At 35.7% G+C, this 22133-nt stretch overlaps 1 long non-coding RNA gene across 5 annotated transcripts in view; it reads right to left on the bottom strand.

Annotated features, from left to right (window-relative positions):
- Window positions 1-21737, bottom strand: part of LOC114098835 (uncharacterized) — a 50054-nt gene extending 28317 nt beyond the window's left edge. For all 5 annotated transcript variants that reach the window (XR_011704098.1, XR_011704097.1, XR_011704100.1 and 2 more), the window contains exons 1-3: window positions 21680-21737; window positions 12108-12183; window positions 8758-8854 (exon numbers count right to left, since the gene is read on the bottom strand). This is a non-coding gene — a long non-coding RNA (uncharacterized lncRNA). The remainder of the gene's footprint in view (window positions 1-8757; window positions 8855-12107; window positions 12184-21679) is intronic.
- Window positions 21738-22133: the final 396 nt, after the last annotated feature.

The raw sequence follows: 22133 nt of genomic DNA on the forward strand, positions 1-22133 counted from the left end.
GCAAATGGCTTGAGGTTTCTTGTCTCAAAACTTTCTTTTACCTTCAGTCAAGGCCCTCATTAGTCAAAATCTCTCTGCTCTACAATTAATTCTCACTGATTCCCCACTTCATAAGCTCCCTACCCCCAGCCCTCTTCTTCATTTACTGCCCCCCAAAAGCAGATGAACTTCCACCAAAAGTAAGTAAAGTTGGAGGCTATAAAGGAAAGTTCCATAGACAGGAGTTCCTAATAGCTATCAAAAGAGACTGTCACTAGCTTTTTTCTGAGACCTACAAATCCTTCTAACCTCCTACATAGTTGGGCTTGATCTGTTTCTGTGTTTGCTAGTATGATTATCTAACCCCAAAATTTATCCCTCATATTAGTCTAAAAGGTATAATGTGGCACATAAAAGTTCTATCTAACTTTACCAACCCCTAACTGATACAGAAAAAGGGATATCTACTAAACACAAAGGTAGTGCCAAGAAGAAGAAGAAGAAGAAGAAGAAGAAGAAGAAGAAGAAGAAGAAGAAGAAGAAGAAGGAGGAGGAGGAGGAGGAGGAGGAGAAGAGGAAGAATTTTGCAAAAATCAAATGGCATTAGACATCTTAACTACAGCTCTGGAGGACATCTGTGACATTATAAATGTTGTGTATAATAATTCTAGCAAATGGGCCCACTGTGATAATCCCCACATGCTTTTTTTTTTCTAAGAAGGGATTTACCTGCAGCCCTTCCTGGCTGTTGTGGACAGGATATGTCACATTCCTTAACAAACTATCTGTTCATTTAAGAGACATACAGACCCAAAATAATGTTGATAAGAGGTAGGTTAGATCACCTTTCACTAGGTGTTGGGAATTTTGTTCCTCAATTTCTTCAGTTTCTTTTCTGTGGGAGAAATTTGGTGTTTGACAGAGGAAGGCTGAGACAATTAAAGGCAGCTGGCCAGAACCACTCCCCAGTGCTGCATGAAGGTCTCATGTTCCAAGTCTGACCCTGACAGCCCTAAGGGGTACCAAATATTGACCACTATCTGTCTGTTTCTGGTTGACTTCGTCCCATAGTGGAGGGCACCCTTGTTCAATGAATCTTGGATTCTGAGATGAAATCTTGGTCTGCTCTGAGGTCTTTGGAAAAGAGGTGACCTGTTAATCCCCAGAGTGTGAGACAAGCAATATCTCTCTCTTCAGAAATGCTTTTACCCCAATTATGTCAATACTGTCTGTCTCTTAAACAGGGATCCATTATGATGAGAGATTGTCAAGATAGAGCTCCCTAGCTTTAAAATTAGACTACCTTCTTTAGACTCTCACAAGACACAATTTTCCCCCTGTACTCTCCTCATGTGGCAGAAAAAAGACTAGAAAATCTGTCTCAATTAGACTAAAACTACCTTCATCTGTTCTAGTTCAGGAATTGTTATGCTCAAATTTGGGACCCCCAAAAGACCACCAGAGACCAAGATCGATGTAAGCAGCAAAGAGGTGTTTGTTGCGAGCTAGCTCAGTCCTCCGCGTGCACACAGCAACTGGTGACGCTGAGAGGCCCCGAGCCCAGGGTTTGCAGCAGTTTTATACACTCTTTGGGGAAGGCAGGGATTTCACATACATCATAGCATCTCTTAGCAAATCATCACACACCGCAGAAAAATCATAAAACAACTCTAAAACATGATTAGCACATTCACTGGTGGGAACAAGTTGGGTAGGGGTGATTGGTTACTACAAGAGGGGGATTCATTTGAACTGATTGGTTTAAGCCAAGAGGGGTGTTCGTGCTGAACTACATGGTTTCCCAACACCATAAACTACTGGAAGGGTCATCTAGCATCCCAGGTATTTCCCTGTCTCATGCTGATTGGTGGCTGCTAGGGGGTTGCTACGGGTCCCCACCTAGCCTGACTGAATCAGGAACACCTGGCGCAGCAGATCTCTCCTGTTATTTGTAGATAAACAACTTAGCAGGGTGGGAATGTGCCTAGGAGTGCTCTGTAGGTCTTTCCAAAGACAAAGGTCATGTCCCTTCCTTGGACAGGCTTTGCTCTGAGATAGAGGCTGGTTTTTCAGAATCCAAATTATTATTAATTTTTTTGTAGTGGCAATATCACACAGAGCACTAACAGGCCTGCCTCCCACTTCAAATTGAGGAAAATAATATGAAAGCATGGTCCTGTGAGTATGAGGATCCAAAAGGACAAAGGGAACGTGTAAGAATTTTTAAGGACACAACTAGCTGACAAATGTCCTCCCTTAAGTTAAAATAGTTACAAAGAAGTTAGTTATTATCCTTCATTCTGAGTGTGATCCCAGCCAGAGGTCATGGAAGGACAGGCAGAAACTGCTGATCACTAGAGGCTCTGGGATCAGGAGGATACCCCTAGCCAAAGAGACAGTTTTCTCAGCACAGGCACTCATGTTTTGTTCTCTTTCATTTTTTTTTAATTCATGAAGGAGTGTCATCCTCAAAAAGTAGGGGATAACCTAATCACAGTTGAGATACAGGAGCTGCCCAATAATCTTCTGCATCCAAACCTGGCCTGATTACCAACTGGGGAAATGAAAAATGGTTAAAATGCTCTCTTCATGAGATTTTGCTCAAAACAGCATCTTCCTTACTTCTTAGCTTTTGCCAGATCTCTGTCTATCCAAGGCTTCCAGAGTCTGCAGAGCTTGTAAGATTTACAAGGCTTGCAGAGATCCAATTAAAACCAAAGGGGGGAAAAAGTGTCACTTTTAAGTCCAAGCTGCTTGTGGGACCTAAATGGCTCGCTATTTATCTCCTCTTAGCTGTCTACCATGAGGCTTTCTTAATAAGCTCCTTCCTGAACACTGCAGCACAGGGAGGGAAGATAGAATGATCTCATATATACATACCTTGAAAATCTTTACCTAAGGATTTCAGGGCTCTGTCATTCTTTCAATATCTGAATTGATGCTAATCTGACCCAAAAGTGCACTCTGATCTCATAAGGTGTTCTTCATGCTCTTTTACTAATTATGGCCTTATTATTATTATTATTTTAGAATTCTTGTTTTTAAAAATTCTATATTTTTGAGCTCATGATTTTATGATAAATCCATACTAGTTCCTGTGTGCCTAAATTAATTTTTTTCTTTCTGATCAGTTTTAATTTATCTAACTATAGAGATTTTTGTTTTCTGACTGTTCAGACGCCAAATTTTCAAGGGTTAGCTCTCAAATACATTGGAGAATCTCCTTTTACAAAATTCTAAAAAAAAAAAAAAAAAAAGGACATAAACATGATGATGTTGGGAATGAATCTGATAGCCCTTGAAGACAACTGGCCACCTAAGCCTTTGATTGATGTGTTCACCATGGATGTTAAACTATATACTTACCATCGGCCTCTGTATTCAAGTACTAATGTGAACGACTGATAAGCTCTATTTTAATTTTTAACAGTGTAAATCTAATAGCGGCTTTAACAAACATCTGTAGCATTGCCTCCTACCTATCTACAAACAGCTACAAAATCTCTGTTTCCTGTTTTATGTATGTGTGCACACCTGGGTATTGTGTTGTGTCTATATATGTCTTTGTGTCCATACATCATGTACATGGTATCAAAATTGGCATATCGATAAATGAGCACTCATAAATTAAAATTTAAAAGAGAAAGGGACCCATTTCTCTTTTAGTTCATGTGATTTTAAAAAGTTCAATTTAAATTAGGTAAACAGATGAGAGTAACGATGTCTTTAAAATTACTAACTCACAAGTTATTCTAGGTGATCAGTTAACAGAGTGTTGGTTTCTACAAAATGTCTAGAATGTAATATTTATTTTACAAGTATTTTTCTTGAACAGGGAAGAGTATAGTACTGTTAAACTACACTTGTCTGCTATCTTGTTTTTTACAGTTAAAAATGAATATGTTTGTTAGAGGAGATATATGATTAATTTACAAAATTAAAGTGCTAAAAAACATCAACTGCTAAATATAAAATCAAATAATCTTGATTTCTTAAATTCTATAAGGCAATTTAACATCAAAATGTGTTTTTATAAATTGGTAAATAAATAAGGGTCTAAGATTGCTTTTTTCCTTGGTCTTCACTAAAGCAATGTTACTAAGAGTTGAAGTTCTAATAGGTGAAATTCTATATGCAAAGAGTCCAAAAAGTTTCAGCTCTGTTTCAATTAAAGTACTGTAAATAGCATAAAGTATTTCATCTTTTTGAGAGGAATAATTGGAAAATTCAGAAATTTCATAATGAAGGCTATTTCATAAGGCCAAATATTAATGTATTGATATAAATCAAAGTTTAATCCTCTATATGTTGAAATAACAAGAATTTATTACAACATTAATCTGCTCTTATCTATCAAGATAATTTGTGTCTGTTAAGTTTTATTATTTAGAGAAACCAGTCTTAAAGAAGTTAGGGTTCCTACAACTCTAGTTAAACAACAACTTTTAGTTTAGAGTATTACACTACACTACAGATTCTGAATTTTCCTAAAAGTATTCATATCTTCCATGTACACATATATTTAAAGTGTAAGGTTTAGAAAAACATTTACCAAGCTGGTGCTCTTCAAACTAAAGTTTAAAATAAAGGGTTGGGGTTATAAAAATTATGTTTCTTAGTTCATAACTATTATACAAACTGAATATGTTTTTACTCTTATTAATTTCATTTTGTATTTTCCTTGTAAGATTTAACTATTATATGTTAATTCCTTACAAAAGTACAACTTCTAATATAGCAACATGAGTTAATTTGAGATAATAGGCCATCATGTATAGAACAGGCAGGATGTAGGGCTAACTTCTAGCACTAACACTGACCCTAATTAAATACAAGAGGTAAATAACTATAAAGTTATAGAAATTAAAGGTAAAACTCAGTACTCTTACTTTAAGACTGATGAAACTGTTTTGCTAGATGTTTAAGATCAAAACTTAGAGATTAAAATATTAAAGAATAAAAGGGCCAAGAAAGAAAATAGCCAATATTTGGCTCTTGCCCTCTGAGTAGCTTGAACCCAGTGAAAAAGGGAACTTCTCTAATAGTTTTGTGACTCTGGGCCACATGATCTCCTGATCAGGGAGATTAGTGAGACTCTGGAGAACATAAAGCTGATCAGTGCACATGATGCAAAGAGAAGGGTCTTTGGAGAAGGAGACATCCTGGATGCTTCCAAGGGAAACCACATGGTCAAGGAGACCCTGACCCATCCTGGAAGATGGCACTAAAGAAGCTGAGATGCTGCTCACAAGTTCCCAAGAATGATCCACTGAGGGAACTCAGCTGACTCTTAACAATAGATAAGATCAAGGTCATTTTAACCAGTTTGGTCTTAAACATCTAGCAAAAACAGTTATAACCAAAGAACAGTCCTACCTAGGTATTTAAAAGAAAAAACAATAGTTATTTTAAAAGAGCTTAAGATATACACTTGTGTCAGTCCCACAGCCCTGGTGCCCCCAAATTCTGAGACAGTTTTTCTTTGTGAGGTTCATATTTACCCCAGCCTACAAAAAATTGGACTAACCTCTGTACCTTGCTCTTCCTTGCTCTTCAAATTGACATTTTTCCCTAATAACCAATATTTGCCTATCCTGATAACAGTACACACATAAGAGAGCCCTTCAGTTTGTTCTCTTACTCATAGAGCTAGAGATATCCATTGGGATTGGCTCAGGAGCAGTAGAACTGGGACCTCAATTCATTGCCAAAAAAATTATCAGAAAGATTATTGAAGACATCCAACAGGTTGCCAACTCAGTACTAACTTTACAAAATCAATTGAACTCTTTGGCATCTGTCATTATGTAAAACTGTTGGGGCCTAGATCTCTTCACTGCCAAATATAGTGGCCTCTGCCTCTTCCTCAGGGAAGAAAGCTGTTTCTATGTAAACCAGTCAGGATTGGTAACTGGCTATATTAAACAGCTTCAGGACTGACTGCCTAGGACAGTGGAGATGAGAACTAGCTGATTCCTAGTGGTCCTCACTGAGGGATTTAAAACAATGGATCTACTGGTTACTCCCCTTAATATTAAAAAAATTTTTAATTGTAGATAGACACAATCTTCTTTATTTATTTTTATGTGGTGCTGAGGATGGAACTTAGTGCTTCACATGTGCAAGGCAAGTGCTTTATTCCTGAGCTGTATCCCCAGCCTATTCCCCCCTAATACCTTTCCTCCCTGTTATATATATATATATATATATATATATTTGTAGGTAGATACAATATCTTTATTTTATTTGTATGTGGTGCTGAGGATCAAACCCAGTGCCCCATGTGTGCTAGGTGAATGTTCTACCACTAAGCCACAACCCCAGCACATTTTCCTTAAATTCTTAATTTTATACAGAAATAGCTTTTTAGCAAGGTAACCCATTTAGCTCAAACTGCCTCCCAGGAACATGTCAAAGCCTTTCTCCTTCTGCACTCACAATCTGATTCTCTGAAACCACAAAAAGGGGAATTCACCTACAATGACTTTGAGACTTCTTCCATATACATCCCTTTTAAGCCTCAACTAAGGGATTTCTGTATTCTCTCTCAGAATTTTGAAGGGGGGTCCCCCTACTTTACCCCTTTTCAGCAGGAAGCAGCCAGCTATGATATTGATGTCCCTATTTATTATCCCATTATTATTCCAGAGTCTGGAATGAAGAATATGGAAAATAACAACCCCCAGGAAGATAAGGAGAACAATGAGCCCCAGGGAGAAAAGGTGCTGGCCTTTCAAAAATTCCCATATCTGCAACTGTTCCCTTGACTGCCCAACTGGCACATTCAGCTATGACTCAATCTCACTGAACCCTAAAAATCATGGGCCCCCTATTGTAACCAGTTGCCATTTTCCTCTTGAAAATGTGTCCCTCTGCTGCTTAGTAAAGCATTGCTGATCCATTGAGGTCTGTCTCTGTTTCTTTTTCTTTCTCTTTCATTTGCTTTCACAGGGCACAACCCCAGAGACTTACTTCCTTTGGTCACTTACCACTTATCTAGTCTGTTGAACCAGGATGGGTTGATTAGTTTATAGTACTTACAATCTAATCATTTAACTTCTGAATATTTCTGCATTAACAGGAGTTTGGGGGGATACCTCATATCCAAACCATAATAGCTATATAAAAGAAATTTGGAAAATTGAGCTTGTAATTCAGGAAAGATAATCAGACTTAGAAATATTTTCTTTACATAGATTTGGAGACATTAACATTTCCATGTGTCTTTATTGTTTTCAAGTTTATAGCATTGATGTTTATAGAGTTCAGGCTTTTTTATACTTATGAAGTGCTTTTCTGCTTGTCTTTTTGTAATGTGCATTGTAATGAAAGAAGGCATGTGTTCTGAATTCCCTTGGTTCTCATGTTTTTCATGGTGTCTCCCATTGTGCCAGGATCTAAACAGACTTGGTCAAGTCTGGGCATTGGAAGTGATTAGCTTTTGGAAGAATTAGCTTGCTGGATTCCCTAGGTGAGAATTGTTCTTAGCAAGGGTTGGAAAAAGATCAGTACTGAGGAAGCCAAAGTGGAGATAAGCAAGCTAGGAACTGGGAAAGAAAATGGCCCATGCACACTATGCTAATTAGAGAAACAGATTCAAACCAGAGTAGCAGACATTTCATGACAGAGTTTGCTAAAAAAAAATCTCACATCTGAACCATCTATATTTGTGCCATGCATTTTAATGCTGGTTTATGCAAATGATAAGGAGTCCTTTAAAATCCTTACAACCCAGGAATGCCTGCCTGATCCTGTCCATTCTTAGAAGAGCCAATTCTGAGGATAGCCAAGGATTCCCAACATGTCTGAACAACTTGTTCTCTTATTAGATACCATTTCAAACCTACATTTGTATTGATTTATTTTTCATGATATACTTCAAAACACACAGGAGGTGGTTTAAAATAAAATAACAGATACAACAAGAAAGTCAAGCAGAGGAAGGCAGACTTTATACTGTCTCAAGCAGTCAGACTGAAGAAAGTGGCATCATTAAAAGTAAAGTTTGGCCCTGAGCTTTCTAACAGCCTTGACAAAAAAGAAAATGCATAGATTTTCTAATTTTGAGACTTTATGAAGTAGTTCTATAGTCTTTTTTGTCACTTAGAAAGAATATCTGTTAATTAGGAGAGAAAATTCTGTCTTGGCTATGAGCTCTGAGAGTATTTTTTCATGAAGAAATTAATCTAAGAGGCACTGAGCAATATAATAAATTATTCAGATTTGTAGTTTTTTTTAATTAATGCTTTATCTTTTTGATACATGTTTTTCTGGAAGCACAGGATTGAAATTTCTTGATCAGGGTTTTATTTCTTCTTTAAGTTTTCATCTTACTTATTTACTGCTATATAGCTATTTGGAACATGAATTTAGGATTTGTTTTTTGCATTATTTATTATGGCGTCTATTATTGTAGTGTCCCTATTTATTGCTCTGAAAGCTTATCTCAGTGCTTTTTGTTATAAAATTGAAATCATCAGATAGTATAATTGAATCCTTAAATTGTCATCATCAGATGTTTAGGAAAAATACATTTTGAGTAACTATTCTCACAAATTCTCTGCTGTATTGTTTATTGTTTTTACTTCCTCTCTTCAGTATTTTTAGTCTTAATACCATTAGATACATTGCTATCATTCATTACTATTGGAAATTGCACATTTATAAACTTTTTGTGACTTTTGAGCCATGTTTTCCAAATGGGTTGCACCAGTTAAACTGGCACCAGCATTGTTCCAGCATCAGATAAAAGTTAGAGCTGGGCGTGGGGGTCCATACCTGTAATCCCAGCCACTGAGGAGGCTGAGACAGGAGGATTGCACGTTCAAAGCCAGCCTCAGCAATGTAGTAAGGCCCTCAGCAACTTAGCAAGACCCTGTATCAAAGTAAAACATAAAAAGGGCTAGAGATGTGGCTCAGAGGTTAAGTGCCCTCCGGGTTTAATCCCTGGAACTACCCCCCCCCCCCGCCCCCCGCAAAAAGACTTTGAGTAAAGCTCTGAAATTTGTCTTCTGTTCTTCTTGGTTTATACTTAATCTGACAAGTTGATGCTAACATCTTTTGTAATGACATCCATTTACCAATCTTTATTAATAGCTCACCCAATGTGCTTTTTCAAAAGGCAAGGTACTGAAATTCTAATCACCATCATTATTTAAGACCTCATACATTTTAAGACTCTTGGAAACCTGAAGTTTCTGTGTCTTCTCTGACAACAAAATTGTGTGATAAAATGAATTTATTCATATATAATTGGTATCATTTTTATATTTGTTTTCATGGAAGTCTAAAATATATTTTTCAGCTTTATTATTGATTGATGAAGAAAAGGAATGGTTTTCATTATCATTGGGAAAGGTATTTTGCTTGTCATTTGTGGGTCACTGTGAGCAAAATATCTGACAAGAACAACTTAAAGCAGACAAAGTAACATTTATTTTGGCTCATGGTTTCAGAAATTCAGTCCATGGTCAGACAACTCCATAGCTCTAGACCTAAGATGGGGCAGAACATCATGGTGCAAAAGCGTGGCAGAGGAAAGCTGCTCAGCTCATGGCAGCCAGGAAGCAGAATGAACAGGGTGCAGGGTGCTGAGGATAATATATTCCCAAAGGTATACCTCCACTGACCTACTTCTTCCAGTCATGACTTGCTTGCCTATACTTACCATCCTGTTAATTCATTCAAATTATTAATTCATCAAATAAATTAAAACACTTTAAGGTTATAGCTCTCATAATCTAATAATTTCATCCCTGAACATTCTGTGTTGTCTCATACATGAGCTTTAGGGGAACACCTCATATTTAAACCATAACAGGTATCTTGTATGATTTATTCCTAAATTATCTGGCAAAAAGCCTGACTGAAATGTTGATATTGCCTTTTTTTGTACCACAACTAAAATGTGGAAATAATTTTAGTTCATTAAACTGATTTGTCTGGATCTATAGTTAATCTATAAGAACACGTGAAGATAGACAAAAGTGGAATTGAGGATAAGCATTCAGTAATCTTAAATAGCTGATGATAACATCTGGGCTTTTGAGGGAAGGGCATGGAGGAATGTTATATTAGGCTGAGGAAATGTGGGTAATAAAAATGTGGTATATGAAGATTCTCTTAATAAAAAAAAGTTGTAAATCTTAGAATCGCTTTTTAAATGCTGATTGAATTTTCAGATGACATAAAACACAGCTGGCAAAGATAAGCCTTACTACTCAAAGTGTGGTCCATTGACCAGTGACACTGGTGTTACCTGGGAGCTTAGAACTGCTCAGACACTACTGTAGAGCACCAATAAGAATTTGCACCTAGCAAGATACCCAGGTAATTCATACATAAGCTAGACTTTGAGAAGAAAACAGCAAGACTGAATCCAGGGCCTCAGACATGCTAAACAAGTACTCTATAATGGAGCCAGACCCCTGACCCTTTGTTGAATTTTTTGAGGAACTATCAAACTGTTTTCCATAGAAGCTGCACCATTTTACACTCCCACTAGCAATACGTAAGTGTTCCAATTTCTACACATCTTCTCTAACACTTATTTTCTTAGAAATTAATATTCAACCTGATTTTTTATACTTAATGTTCATTATATAGGAATAGATTACCTCATTAGCAAAATACATGGAAACAGTAGTCTCTTGGAAAACTAGATTTTGTTGCTGTAGTGTTTATTGCTTTGGATGTGGCCCAACAACAGCTGCAGCACCACCATAAATGCATTTAGCAAGGAATGGGAGAAACAGGAACAGAAGGTAAGTAAGAAGAGCAGTGTGCTGTCTGCATTTATTGAGGGGGTCCCAATTACAGAACCCTAGAAATTAGGGTCTGAAATGAGTAGATGGTGCCCTTTATCCCCTTGCCACTCTCCCTCTTTTCTGATAATAGAGTTCTGAACTTTCACAGGGCTGAGTTGCATGTGAATTTCTTGTTGAAACTACCTAATCTGTTTGAGGCCCAACAGTCTATGGTCCAGGATGGTTGTTTGGGTTTTTGTTCACAAGGATACTCACTTGAATTACTGCAAATAAGAAGGAAGCTATTTTAAGGATATAAGGAAGGTTAATACCTAATTTTGCAAGAGAAAGAAAAGTGACTGAGCTTTGGTGAACCAGGAGCCTGAGGTTGGTTCTGCATTCTAAGAGTTTGTGGAGATCTCATGAATAAATGCAACTTTCTCTGGTTTTCCATCATTAATGCATCTTAGGTACCCTTTGAAAGTCTGCTTCTGTCTGTAATGCAAATGTATTCTTTCCCTCTCTGATGACTGTATTTTATCCCAACTTTCTACTGTCTTAAATTTAGTTTGTACAAAGCTTATCTAGGCTTCTTTGCTCCTTTTTACGGCTACCATTGATAACTGCCTCTTTTCTTTAGTCAAAATTTATTAGAGATGCCAGAAATCTGATTGGTTCAGCTCAACTTTCTATGCAAGATGATGTTAATCACTATCAGGCAGTTGTCCAATCAACTGTGGTCTCTATAGTCCTCCTTGGCCAAGGGTAGTATATAGGGAATTGCAGCTGGAAGGGCTGGAGGGAAAGGCAGATATAATCAATTTCTCTTGAATAGAATGCAACTCAGAGGCTGGCCTTTCTGTATTCGTTACTTGTGTTCTCAGGCTGATAGGGAACATATTTTTTTCTGTAGGGAGGTACTTACCAATCATGAAAGTTGACTTTGTCACCTGGTAGTAAAGGCAAATGTATTCCTAAATATGTATTTAAGAAACAATGAATGGAAGATCCAAATCTTCCATGTCAAATAGGGTTACCAAATAAATTACAGGATGCTTAGTAAAATTTGAATTACAGATAAACAATGAATACATTTCTCATAAAATAGCCTGAGAAGAAAGTCAAGTCCAAAAAGCAAAATATTTCCTATTTCACGAAACCCCTTCCTGAAACCAATTCTTCTCAAATTACTCCAAAAAGTAGAAAAGAGAATTCTTACAAACATTCTACAAGGTCAATATTAACCTGATGCCAAAACTATACAAAACACAATAACAACAAAAGAAATGTATAGACCAATATCTTATTTTGAACATAGATGCAAAAATTTTCAACAAAATACCACCAAGCCAAATCCAACAGCACATGGAAGAGATTACTCACCAATATCCAATGAGATTCATCCAGGGATGTGAAGATAGTTCAATTTACACAAATCAATAATTGTGATATATCAGATCTACAAAAAAAGGGCAAAATCCATATGATCATCTCAATTAATGAAAGAAATAGCATCTGATAAAATTCAAGTCCCTCATGATAAAAACTCTGAACAAATTAAATTTAGAAAGAATGTATTTCAACATAATAAAGGTTATATACTACATGTCCATGGCTAACATCATACTGAATGGGGAACAAATAAAAGCTTTCTCTCTAAGATCTGGATAAGACAAGGATGCCCAATTTCACCACTTTTATTCAACGTAGTAGTACAGACAAGAAAAAGAAATAAAGGGTATCCAAATTAGAAAGGAGGAAATAAAATTGTCATTGATTGAAACTGGCACAATCTATGTATAGAAAACCCCAAAGACTTTGCCAGAAAACTTATAATTGAATAATTATATTCAATTACTGAATTCTGCAAAGTTGAAGGATACAAAATCAACTTATAAAAATTAGTAGAGCTTCTATACATCAATAGTAAATTACCTGAAAAAGAAATTAAGAAAGCAATCCTTCTTTCCTTCTCTTCTCTTCTCTTCTCTTCTCTCCTCTCCTCTTCCTCTTCCCCTTCCTCTTCCCCTTCCCCCCTCCTTCTTCCTCTTCCCCCTCCTCCTCTACCCTCCTCCTTCCTCCTCCTCCCCCTCCTCCTCTTCCCCCTCCTCCTCTCCTCTCCTCTTCCTCTTCCCCTTCCACCCTCTTCCTTCCTCCTCCTCCCCCTCCTCCTCTTCCTCCTCCTCCCCCTCCTCCTCCTTCCTCCTCCTCCCCCTCCTCCTCTTCCTCCTCCTCCCCCCTCCTCCTCCTCCTCCCCTTCTTCTTCTTTTATCTCTCTCTCTCTCTCTCTCTCTCTCTCTCTCCCTCTCCTTTTCTTTCCAGGAATTGAAAGAATTCCTGGGGCTCTTAACCACTGAGCCACATCCTCAGTCCTTTTTATTTTTTATTTTGAGATAGTGCCTTGCTAAGTTGCTGTGGGCCTTGCTAAGTTGCTGAGGTTGGCTTGAATCTGTGATTCCCATCTCAGCCTCCCGAGTCATTGGGATCACAGACAAGCACTATCATGCCTGTCTAATCCCATTTCTAATAGATACCCAGAAAAATAATAAAATACCTAGGAAATCATAAGAAAGTGAAAGAACTCTACAATGAAAACTTGAAATGTTGGTGAGTAAGACTGAAGAGGACACACACACACACACACACACACATAAAATGGAAAAACATTCAAGTTCATGAATTGGAATAATCACTGTTAAGATGTCCTCCACACCCAAAGCAATCTACAAATTTAATGTAATCCATATCAGAATATCAGTAGAGTCTAGTTTTGCAGAACTAGAAAAACAATCCTATAATTTGTATGGAACCAAAAGAAACCCTGAATAGCCAAAGCCATCCTAAGCAAAAAGAACAAAGCAGGAAGCATTGCACTACTTGACTTCAAAAAAGATATAGTAATCAAAACAGCATGATATTGGCATAAAAACAGACACATAGATCAATGTAATATGTAGAATGCCTAGAAGTCAGACCACACATCTACAGTCAACTGGTCTTCAACAAGGTGCTAAGACCCTTTGGAGAAATAACAGTCTCTTGCACAAATGATGCTGGAAAAATTGGAAATCCTCATACAAAAAAATGGAACTCTTACCATATTAAAAAATCTATAAAAATGGGCTAAAGAATTAAATGTAACATCTGAAACTATGAAATTACTAGAAAAAACGAGTTTCCTCACTGGCAAGACACTTCAGGACATTGGAATGGGCAAGGGTGGTTTTGTTTATGTTTCCAAGAAGACCCCAAAAGCATGAAGAAAAAGCAAAAATAGACAAAATAGGGATTATGGCATTATGTCAAACTAAAAAGTTTCTGCATTACAAATACAGTAATCAACAGAGTTAAGAGACAACCTAGGATGGGAGAAAATGTTTGTAGTTTGTTTATATATCTGAGAAGCCATTAATGTCCAGAATATATAAGAATTCAAACAACCCAGTAACTAACAAACAAAAACTACAATCTGATGGAAAAATGCACAAAAGACCTAAATAAACTTCTCTCTCTCTCTACTCCTCACCAGAAATCAGATTCACAGGTGCTTAAGCACTGAGCTATATTCCTAACTCTTCTAAAAATGTTTTATTTTGAGACAGGGTATCAGTGTTTTGGGCCTTGCTGAAGAAGTTGCTGAAGTTGGTCTTGAACTTGCAATCCTCCTGTCTCAGCCTCCCTAGGATTACAGGTGTGCACCAGCCTGCCTGGCTCTAAATAAACAGTTCTCAAGAAAGACAGAGAAATAACCAATGTGTAGGCGAAAAAATACTTAGCATCATAATCATCAGGGAAATACAAATTAAAACTACAAGAGACATCATTTCACTCCAGTAATAGTAGTTATTATCCAAAAGCAAAAGTCACAAGTGTGGTAAGGATGTAGAGAAAAGGGAACTCTTGCACACCTACGGTGGGAATGTAAACTAGTATAACCATTATGGAAAACAACATGGAGGTGCCTCAAAAAACAAAAAATAGAACTATCATATAACCCAGCAATCCCACCACTGTGGTATATATCCAAAGAAAATGAAATCAGTCTGTCAAAGAGACATTTGCACACTCATGTTCACTGAAACACTATTTACAATAGCCAGGATTTCCTAAATGTCCATCAACTGATGAATGGATTAAAGAAAATGTGATTAAATATACAAAATGTAATACTATTCAGCCATTTGTGACAAATGGATGGAAGTGGAGATCATTATGTTAAGTCAAATAAGTCATGTATAGAAAGACATATACCACATGATCTCATTCACATGTAGAATCTAAAAAGATTATCTCATAGAAGTTGAGAGTAGAATAGCAGTTAGCAGAGGCTAGGAAGAGTATTAGGGAGGGAGAGATGGGGAAAGGTTGGTCAATGAATACTAAGTTATAATTAGATAAGAGAAATATGTTCTGGTGTACTATAAAAATTAGAGTGGGTATAGATGACAATAATGTACTGTATTATTTCAAAAAATCTGGAAGAATTTTGAATGTTTTCACTATAAAGAAATGATAAATATTTAAGGAGACAGATGCGCTTATCCTGATTTGAATATTACTCATTGTACACATTTATTGAAGCATTAAATGGTACCCCCTAAGTATGTACAATTTTGATGTGTCAATTTAAAAATAAAGCATATTCACTAAAAAAAAAAAGGTAGGGTAACCAACTGTCTAAATTTGTCCTAGATTGTCCCCATATTAACACTGAAAGTTCCATATCTCAGGAAACCCCCAAATCCTGGGCAAACCAAAGTATCTATTTACCCTTTAAGACCCAAATATAAGAGTAGATTATGATCTCTTAATTTGCACATTAATAAGACTGTGAATTTGGGCCCTAGTATTTGTGGGAAAAAAGACAAAATTTTTTCATAAGTAAACAACTAGCCCTGTTTGGGAGGATGTCAATTCTGCTATCTCATTAAGATAAGAACTCCCAAAGTGGCTTTCAAAATAAAAATAGTTACATAATTAACTTCCATGCTGAAACCACTAATAAAACACTGCCAAATTTTAGCTAAGCATGTGACAATAAATATATTACATCTGCAAAGATGTTGCATTTTACACATTCATATGCACATACACATGCATGCCCAAGATTTTAAATTTTGGCTAACCATACTTTTGCTTTTATTACAACTTCCTTCATTGATAATAAAATACAATTTATTTGTTGTTACAGAGTTTTTAAAGTAATTGATGTGGTTTGCTGAAAGGACCATACTATATTATTTATTTTAAAAATATGTTTAATGAAGACTTTTTAAAAGCTTTCCTGCATTAAATATAAACTTTTAGAATGAACATCACTTATGACACAAAGAGGACCCATCAGATGGCTTCTGTTTTTTAAGGTTTTTAAATAATAAATGGAGTACATTTATTTATTATAAGGCTATATTCATAATAAGACTGCTCATGAGTCACAAATCAAAATAATTTCCACTATGGTTATATAGGTGAAAAAGTAAAAACACTTAATAAATAACTCCTGGATTAAGGGGAAAATCAAGTGCAAATTTTAAAGCATGTAAAGATGAATGGACAGAAACATTACTATACAAAATATGTGGGTTATAGTCAATATGCTTCTCAGAAGGAAACCAATGTCTTAAATATATGTATTAGAAAATGAGACTTTGAAAATATTCATCAAATTTTCAAATAAAAATTTAATCCCCAGTCCAAAAACTAATCAAATGAAAATAAATGAATACAAAATAAAGAGAAAATGAAAAAAAAAAAAGTAATTGTAGAAAATGATGCTATATAAAATGGTAGAATAGACAGCTGGACTTGAAAAGGTCTTCTTTTTACTCAAGCATCTCAGCTGTCCAGTCTCTGACTTGGAAGCCCACCCCCTCAACAAAGGAATATAGGTTTTAGAGAGTCAAGTAGAGAAAGAAAGAAGAAAGTTAGAAATTCATGTTTATACCCATGCATGGAGGACTGCATAGGCGAAAATCATAACTAGCATTTATTAATATCCATGTATCAAGCATTATGTTAGGCAGGTTATTTCAATCCTCTGGTTTCACTATATATCTTCCTCATTTATTGATGAAAATATTGAAACACACAAGGTGGTTTAGTAATGTCCGCAAGATCATCAGACCATTATTAAAGGAGTTGGAACTCTAGATGTTGTATTAGTTGGAGTTTAGTTTACCATACGTTGTTAGTTTTGGGTTTTCAAAACATCTTATTTAGAAAATTCATATGTGTCTGGGAAGGACATAGAACTATCATTGATTCACATTTCGGAGTGAAATGTTTCAAACAGATTGCTTCTCTTTCAACACCTAGTTAAGGTTAGCTGTATTGGAAGAATGGGGGTTTTGAAATAGAGAGAAAGGAATAATGCATTAGGAGTGGCGCTACATTAGGCCTTAGATCTGGGGGAGATAGAAAGCAAAATTCAGAAAGGGAAGTGAGATGATGTCGAAGATAAATTCTATTTCAAAATTCTGTCTATAGTCAGCCCCACCCTCAAGAAGAGACAGTTTCTTCCTCTTTCTTTCTCCTACACAAAGTAGTTCCCTATTCCTAGAACCAAGAATTTTGGGTTTAAGGGTTGTCACTCATCCTGATCACTGCAAGGCTCCTGTACCCTGATATGTAGCCCTCCAAACTACTTCTAACCATCTTTGCAGCTGCCTCACAGGATAGCCTATGCCCATTTGAACTCGAGCTCTTTGAAAGTCCTTCCTATCACAGGCAAAAATCTTGTCTCCCTTCAACTTCCCCTCATTGGTCCTACTTCTGTCCTCTGAAATTACCCTGTCCGTGTGGTATTTGTTCAAATGGAATTTGATCAGTCCTGTACTGTTGTTTTTGGCTGATTTGTTAAGTTGATTAGGTCCCTCTATAAACTCAATATTTTGAATGAAAGCCAATAAATGCTGGCAAAATGTTCTAGCATTTTTTTCCCAGAAATATTTTGTTGTTGCTCTGCTTTTTTTCTTAGATTTTTGTAAAAGAATGTTCCTGACAGACTTATTTTGTGGGAATAGATTCATATACAAAGCCATAGGGCAACCCACATGAAACATTCACATAAGAAACAATAAATCCAACAAATGTTGGTCCATACTGCTTGAAAGTTACTTCAGTTCTTTCACAGTGTAATAAATAGATACTTAGGAGGAGATCATCTAGATAGTTAAACAACATGTTCTATCTCACTTCAAGAAGTAGAAATTAAAATGCCTTTTTTTTCTTCCATTCATGTAGCTACAAAACAAGCAACATTCATAATAATATTCAGTTTTTGTAATAATTCCACACATTACCAGTGGAATTAAGGGTTTTGTTTTGTGGTACTAGAGATTGATCCCAGGGCTTTGCACATGTTAGCCAAGTGCTCTACCACCAAGTTACATCCCCAGCCATTTGCATTTAATTTTTTATTTTTATTAAATTGCCCAGATTGCCCTCAAACTTATGATTCTCTTGCTTCAGCCTGAAATTAACGGGACTATGCTACTCAGACCAACAGAACTAAAGTCTTTTATTTTAACACAATCAATTTAGATGTATTTATCAAGATATTTTAAAAATATTTATATCCTTTTGCACAGTAGAATCTTCTGGGAATTTTTACTAAGAAAATAACCCAAAGATTAAAAAAAGTATCATTGAAGATAGTGCTGCATTATAGGAAAGTTATTTGTAATTCTGAAATATTGGTCACACTCTAAAGTCCATAGGAAATAATTGATTAGATTATGGTACATCTATTCAGTTGAAGATTATGCAGCCATTCTAAATAGTGATTATGAAAAAATTATGACAGATAGTGACATTACAGTAGATAACCCTAGCGGAAATGTTGAGTTTCACTAGTTTGTAACCACATGAAAAATCATATAATATATAAAAAATGATGTGTACAAAGAAATGATCAGAATTATTGTTATGATAGAAAGAAGTATTTCCTTATTAATCAAGATATAAATCTGGTACCTCATTTTTAATCCAAAAGTGCTATATTTAAATTAATTTTTCTCTGTCCTATTCCCAAAACTCTAGTAACTAAACTTGACTATCAGGAATACAAAAGTAATCTTGTAATCTTGTTGGGGGACTTATAATTATGAAACCCCTTTTCCAAAAATAATCATCCCAGGGATAAGTCCAATCTCTGATTTCTTCCTGTTCTGTCCTCTAACTGGAGAGAGACTATAGAAAAAAAAGAGCTTTTCTTGAAGCATAGTTTTGAAGGATCTACAATATGCTATTTAGAAATCCCCCTCATCTGTTCTCTAGGATATCCTGTTTATCCTAGCTCTGAGATTGGGAAGGAAAACATCTAATGTCACTAGTTCAAATCAAATAGAGGAAAAAAGGAAGAGACTGTTACAGAGTATAACACTCTAGGCTCTGACACCCAGAGGAGAATTCAGTTTAGGGCTATGTCACTAAATCTCTTATCAAGGCAGATTGCTCAGTTAAGTATTCCCCATGTCAGCTATTTTTATTTGGCTCTTACAGCTTTAGAATTTTCTTACATCTTTGTTGATTCCTTTACTTCACTCTCTCCCCCAATTTCATTACAGAAGCTTATCTAATGTTTACATTTGTCTGTTTTCTTGATATTAGCAAGAAACCCTGGCTACTAGAATGTGCTTGCTTGTCTGAACTTCCCATTGCATATCATAGGATTGAAAATTAATATAAGTATATAACTCTACCAGTTAGTTTTCACACATATGTATGACAATGAACAAAAGGGAACTATACAATATATTAGTCAGCTATTGTTATGCTACCGCTATTGTAACAAACAACTCACAAACTCAATGGTTTATGAAAACAAGCATTTTATTTTTTTTGTTCAGGGTCTGTGGACCAACCAGGGGGTACCCATTTGCTTCTGTTGCAGGACAGCTAGGCTTGTATCAGTGTTTCAGATTGCTATCAGGTCTGCTTCACATGCTCTGCTTTACAATCCCATTAGCTACCTGAAACACATTCTTCTCCCAATTGAACATCAAACACAAGAGGCCCAGTCAAACTACTTATTTAAGGCCTGTATCTGTGTTTGCTATTATTTATTCATCGACCAAAGCAAGTCATATACATGATCTTTCCTAGCATAAATGGTGTAGAAAAATAATTCCCATGTAAAGTTCACATGACAGAGGAAGGAGGTGAAGGATTGAGAACAGTAATCTATGAACACTGGCATATGTGGACAATATGCTAGTATATTAATTCAAGTAATTCAAGAGAAATACCCACTGGCTTGCAGAATAAGTAACATTATTCCATGTGTAAACAATATCCTGTTTTTTCAAATAGACTAGTGAAAACTTAATATAATATAGTTCAATTACCATATATATTATATATATTTACCATATATTTGAATTATTATTATGGTAATAGTTCAATTACCATATATATCATGATACTTTAATGAAATTGCTAGTTTTGACTATGCTGGGTATCTAGTCAAGTAGAAATTGTAGGTGAAATTTTGATTTTGGATTTTGACTTTAGGTTACCCATCCCCACATACCCACTCCTATACTCACAGACTTGTTTTTTAGGGGTGTGTAACCAGGGAGTAAGATGTACCCTGAAAGGAAATCACTTGATAGAAACCACTATTTGGTAAGAAAAGGTGACTCAAGAAAAGTAGTTCCTTGTGGTTTTAAATTTTATTATGTTATGAGTCTCTACAAAAATAAGCCTTCTTAAAAAAAAAAAGCTGGTTTAAAGGCAAAAGTTTTTAACTAGAGGTTCTGTTTTCAATTTTTCAAAATGAGAACACTTCTCTGGAAATTTTTTATTTCTTTGTTTTGGTATAAAAAACAAAAGCAAGAGATAAATAAAGTCTAGGTTCAAGATAGAGTCATTCACATTGAAACAAGAACTTTAAACTCTTAAGAAATAAGAAGAGTTCATAAATCAAGGGGAGAAGAGCAAGTGATAGGTTCAAGGAAAACTGTTAGGAAATTTTATCTGATTTTTAAATTAATGGAGGAACATATTTTTGTTCCTCAAAATTCAGTTTAAAATTTGGATATAAATAAGAGATCAGGGAATTATCAATGTCAGGCAATGATGTCAGGGTCATTTCAATTTTGGAAAATTTATCTAGCTTAGCCTAAATGGATAGATGGGGACACTGAAAGATGAGAGCTTGGCATTTGTGTTCTAGCTTAGGGGACTTACTTCTGAAAAGTAACTTTTGGTTTGAAATACAGTACCTAGATGTCTTTTCCAAAGAAAAAGTAAATTCACATTCCGATTAACTAGCAATTATCCCGAAAGAATGAATGAAAGCACAATTTTTCAGCCTTATCATTTCATGGTCTTCTATATTCAATCAACTGAGGCCAGGTCCCTTACCCAAAAGAGCTTTTTTCCTTGAATAGACAAAATAACTTATAACCATTATTGTTATAATAAAAAGGGTAATTAAGCAAGTCATAGAAATCATTTTTACAATAAAAAACGACTGTAGCAGATTTAATTAAGTCTTTGGAAAATGCATAAAAGTCAAATTTATGGTATTCAACATGAATAAAACATGAATAAAATGAAAAAATATCTTAATACCGTCTCAACAGATTTATTATCAGAACTTTACATTTTCAAAATACCTATATATCCATCATATAGCTATGTATCACTTAACGATGGGGCATGTTCTGAGAAATGCATTGTTAGGCAATTTTGATCTTCCAACATCATAGAAAGTACTTATACAAGGCCGGGCGCCATCGTGTATGCCTATAATCCCAGCAGCTGGGGAGGCTGAGACAGGAGGATCACAAGTTCGAAGCCAGCCTCAGCTACAGCAAGGCACTAAGCAACTCAGTGAGACCCTTTCTCTAAACAAAATACAAAATAGGGCTGTGGATATGGCTCAGTGGTCAAATGCCTCTGAATTCAATCCCTGGTACCAAAAAAAAAAAAAAAAAAAAGGTACTTACACAAATTAAGACGGCTGTGTGGGTACCCAAAATCGAATGGGACTACTATCATACAGGCTTCACTCTTGAAAGCATTATGCAATAGTGCATGACTGTTCTATTTTACATTATTTCATAAAGTGAGTCAGGCATTTTCATGTATATTTTAAAGATATTCCTAACAGAAGATTACATTTGTGAATGAAATCACACAACTACTTAATATCTATGATATAATTAGACTGTGAAGCTCTTGAGGGTGAAACCCTCTGAAAGTACAAAGAAAATGTGCTTCAAGTAATTTAACCAAATTAAAATAATTTAATTATGGGACAATAGTGTTCATTTTGTTTTTAATGTGAAGTTTCATTTAAAAACTTGGATTCATTGTTTAGCTAGAAAGCTATATTCCACTGATTAGTAAAAAACTGAAAAAAACCTATTTGTTTTTGTACCATAGAAATGGGGCAGAAAG

The sequence above is a fragment of the Marmota flaviventris genome, chromosome 13 (genome assembly GCF_047511675.1).
Source record: "Marmota flaviventris isolate mMarFla1 chromosome 13, mMarFla1.hap1, whole genome shotgun sequence".
Classification (NCBI taxonomy): Eukaryota; Metazoa; Chordata; class Mammalia; order Rodentia; family Sciuridae; genus Marmota; species Marmota flaviventris.